The following is a 5,000-nucleotide window of genomic DNA, read 5'->3' on the forward strand; positions in this document are numbered from 1 at the left end:
AACTTGTTTTGCATAGCACCAGGCGTACACACGGAGGAGATTGTTGCGAGACGAACACGCTGTTGGAAGACAACCGAATGCACGTGGGATTGCTCACGGAGCAAGCGCAAGCACGCGAAACAGCTTGCACGGGTGATGGACCACATTGGACGAGTGACGGTTACCGGTTACCAGTGGGTTAGCCATGTTGTAACGGGCTAAGAGGCCTGTTAAGCCAGAGTGTACGGAGTTCAGATGGCTAGGTGCGCACGCAGGCATCAAGGTTTTGATGGTTTGCGCAGAGTTGTAGCACGGCAGAGAGCGCGCCGGAGCAGTTTCAGTCCAATCGGACGATGCGCGGGTGTTTTACAGAACATTGAAAGTTGTATGGAAGAAAACCCCTGGAAGTATGCAATGTATGGGAAAACAAGAAATACTCTCGGATGGAGGTGTCTGAGAAGTTTGGCGTATATGGACGAAAGTTAGCCACGGTGATGTTCTAACATCGGTACTTGGGACGCAAAACCGTCGGACGCATGGTTTCGAGGCAATGTACGAAAAACGGGCCAAAACGGTGCACGAACATAGGGGCACGCGCTATATCTGGCAGAAGGAGAACTCTGCGAGGTGTTGTGTGTATGGACGAAAAGTAGGCATTACAGAGTTGAGCAAACGCGCCGAAGACCGCAACTCGATATCTCCAACCGGCTGGTCGGTAGAGCGATTCCCAACACCCCATAGACACCGCAATGGGTGAAAATCGGCTAAGTCCCAATATGTACCTTCAGAGGGGCATATCTCGAAAACTACTCGTCAGATCGGGGCCAAATTCACAGAGAAGACACATGTCGAGGAGTTGTTTCGTATGAGCGATAGTGGTTTTTGGGTGAAAATGTACCCCTAAACCTTGTACAGAGAGGACCCCTTCCGTAGAGCAAAATCCTGAAGGTCGGGGTCGCGCAAGGGTCGACATGGGTCGAGGTGGACTATCATGCGAAACCACTTTTTTCGGTCCCTACGGTGCCCCTAGATGATGAAAAGTACAATCCGAGGTTGATTACGAACACTTTTGTGCACCCCCTTCCGTAGAGCAAAATCCTGAAGGTCGGGGTCGCACAAGTGTGCACCCCCTTCCGTAGAGCAAAATCCTGAAGGTCGGGGTCGCGCAAGGGTCGACATGGGTCGAGGTGGACTATCATGCGAAACCACTTTTTTCGGTCCCTACGGTGCCCCTAAATGATGAAAAGTACAATCCGAGGTTGATTACGAACACTTTTGTGCACCCCCTTCCGTAGAGCAAAATCCTGAAGGTCGGGGTCGCACAAGTGTGCACCCCCTTCCGTAGAGCAAAATCCTGAAGGTCGGGGTCGCGCAAGGGTCGACATGGGTCGAGGTGGACTATCATGCGAAACCACTTTTTTCGGTCCCTACGGTGCCCCTAGATGATGAAAAGTACAATCCGAGGTTGATTACGAACACTTTTGTGCACCCCCTTCCGTAGAGCAAAATCCTGAAGGTCGGGGTCGCACAAGTGTGCACCCCCTTCCGTAGAGCAAAATCCTGAAGGTCGGGGTCGCGCAAGGGTCGACATGGGTCGAGGTGGACTATCATGCGAAACCACTTTTTTCGGTCCCTACGGTGCCCCTAGATGATGAAAAGTACAATCCGAGGTTGATTACGAACACTTTTGTGCACCCCCTTCCGTAGAGCAAAATCCTGAAGGTCGGGGTCGCGCAAGGGTCGACATGGGTCGAGGTGGACTATCATGCGAAACCACTTTTTTCGGTCCCTACGGTGCCCCTAGATGATGAAAAGTACAATCCGAGGTTGATTACGAACACTTTTGTGCACCCCCTTCCGTAGAGCAAAATCCTGAAGGTCGGGGTCGCACAAGTGTGCACCCCCTTCCGTAGAGCAAAATCCTGAAGGTCGGGGTCGCGCAAGGGTCGACATGGGTCGAGGTGGACTATCATGCGAAACCACTTTTTTCGGTCCCTACGGTGCCCCTAGATGATGAAAAGTACAATCCGAGGTTGATTACGAACACTTTTGTGCACCCCCTTCCGTAGAGCAAAATCCTGAAGGTCGGGGTCGCGCAAGGGTCGACATGGGTCGAGGTGGACTATCATGCGAAACCACTTTTTTCGGTCCCTACGGTGCCCCTAGATGATGAAAAGTACAATCCGAGGTTGATTACGAACACTTTTGTGCACCCCCTTCCGTAGAGCAAAATCCTGAAGGTCGGGGTTGCGCACAAGTCGACCCCCTTCCGTAGAGCAAAATCCTGAAGGTCGGGGTCGCGCAAGGGTCGACATGGGTCGAGGTGGACTATCATGCGAAACCACTTTTTTCGGTCCCTACGGTGCCCCTAGATGATGAAAAGTACAATCCGAGGTTGATTACGAACACTTTTGTGCACCCCCTTCCGTAGAGCAAAATCCTGAAGGTCGGGGTTGCGCACAAGTAGACCCCCTTGCGTAGAGCAAAATCCTGAAGGTCGGGGTCGCGCAAGGGTCGACATGGGTCGAGGTGGACTATCATGCGAAACCACTTTTTTCGGTCCCTACGGTGCCCCTAGATGATGAAAAGTACAATCCGAGGTTGATTACGAACACTTTTGTGCACCCCCTTCCGTAGAGCAAAATCCTGAAGGTCGGGGTCGCGCAAGGGTCGACATGGGTCGAGGTGGACTATCATGCGAAACCACTTTTTTCGGTCCCTACGGTGCCCCTAGATGATGAAAAGTACAATCCGAGGTTGATTACGAACACTTTTGTGCACCCCCTTCCGTAGAGCAAAATCCTGAAGGTCGGGGTCGCGCAAGGGTCGACATGGGTCGAGGTGGACTATCATGCGAAACCACTTTTTTCGGTCCCTACGGTGCCCCTAGATGATGAAAAGTACAATCCGAGGTTGATTACGAACACTTTTGTGCACCCCCTTCCGTAGAGCAAAATCCTGAAGGTCGGGGTCGCGCAAGGGTCGACATGGGTCGAGGTGGACTATCATGCGAAACCACTTTTTTCGGTCCCTACGGTGCCCCTAGATGATGAAAAGTACAATCCGAGGTTGATTACGAACACTTTTGTGCACCCCCTTCCGTAGAGCAAAATCCTGAAGGTCGGGGTCGCGCAAGGGTCGACATGGGTCGAGGTGGACTATCATGCGAAACCACTTTTTTCGGTCCCTACGGTGCCCCTAGATGATGAAAAGTACAATCCGAGGTTGATTACGAACACTTTTGTGCACCCCCTTCCGTAGAGCAAAATCCTGAAGGTCGGGGTCGCGCAAGGGTCGACATGGGTCGAGGTGGACTATCATGCGAAACCACTTTTTTCGGTCCCTACGGTGCCCCTAGATGATGAAAAGTACAATCCGAGGTTGATTACGAACACTTTTGTGCACCCCCTTCCGTAGAGCAAAATCCTGAAGGTCGGGGTCGCGCAAGGGTCGACATGGGTCGAGGTGGACTATCATGCGAAACCACTTTTTTCGGTCCCTACGGTGCCCCTAGATGATGAAAAGTACAATCCGAGGTTGATTACGAACACTTTTGTGCACCCCCTTCCGTAGAGCAAAATCCTGAAGGTCGGGGTCGCGCAAGGGTCGACATGGGTCGAGGTGGACTATCATGCGAAACCACTTTTTTCGGTCCCTACGGTGCCCCTAGATGATGAAAAGTACAATCCGAGGTTGATTACGAACACTTTTGTGCACCCCCTTCCGTAGAGCAAAATCCTGAAGGTCGGGGTCGCACAAGTGTGCACCCCCTTCCGTAGAGCAAAATCCTGAAGGTCGGGGTCGCGCAAGGGTCGACATGGGTCGAGGTGGACTATCATGCGAAACCACTTTTTTCGGTCCCTACGGTGCCCCTAGATGATGAAAAGTACAATCCGAGGTTGATTACGAACACTTTTGTGCACCCCCAAAAATGGCCAAAATCCTGAAGGTCGGGTTCTTGGGGCGGTCGAGGCCCTCTGACGTGCACGAAAAACCGGTACCCACGCCGAGCTTCAGAATTTGGTCTCCAGAGACTAAGTCCCAACCGAAACTGGCAACCCACAAAAGTATACCAAGGAGGGGTCGGATCGAGTTACAGTGTTCGAGAGTATTGACGAGCATGGTTATACGCAACTTTTTGCTAAAGGTGTCCAAGACCGTCAGACCCTTACTTACGGAGATATAAGACACGTGCGTGGTTGCTCGTGCCGAGCTTCAGAAATGTTGCTCCAGAGACTAAGTCCCAGAAAACCTTCCGACCCCAAAAACTCCCAGAAGGAGGCGTCGGATCGTTTCGCGATGTTCTAGCGAAATGTTCAGCTCGATGGAATGCAACTTTTACCTAAAGGGGTCCAAGACCGCCAGACGCTTAGGTACGGAGATACGGGCATGGGTCGGTTTTCCCCATACAAAATACCCCATGGAAAACTGCAAAACCCCAAAACAGGTCGAAGGAGTGGTCGGATCGTTTCGTGATGTTCTAGTGAAATGTTCCATTCGATAGGGCGCAACTTTTTGCTAAAGGTGTCCAAGACCGTCAGACCCTTACTTACGGAGATATAAGACACGTGCGTGGTTGCTCGTGCCGAGCTTCAGAAATGTTGCTCCAGAGACTAAGTCCCAGAAAACCTTCCGACCCCAAAAACTCCCAGAAGGAGTCGTCGGATCGTTTCGCGATGTTCTAGTGAAATGTTCAGCTCGACGAAATGCAACTTTTACCTAAAGGGGTCCAAGACCGTCAGACGCTTAGGTACGGAGATACGGGCATGGGTCGGTTTTCCCCATACAAAATACCCCATGGAAAACTGCAAAACCCCAAAACAGGTCGAAGGAGTGGTCGGATCGTTTCGTGGTGTTCTACTGACTTTTTAGGCTTACCGAGACACAACTTTCCGCAGAAGGGTGCAAAACTGTCAGACTCATAGTTTCGGAGATACAAGCATGGGTCATGTTTGCTCGTGCCGAGCTTCAGAATTTTCCATGGCCAAAAAGCCCTAGAATTTGACATTTCACTATTATAG

The sequence above is a fragment of the Anopheles nili genome, assembly GCF_943737925.1.
Source record: "Anopheles nili chromosome X unlocalized genomic scaffold, idAnoNiliSN_F5_01 X_unloc_6, whole genome shotgun sequence".
NCBI lineage: Eukaryota > Metazoa > Arthropoda > Insecta > Diptera > Culicidae > Anopheles > Anopheles nili.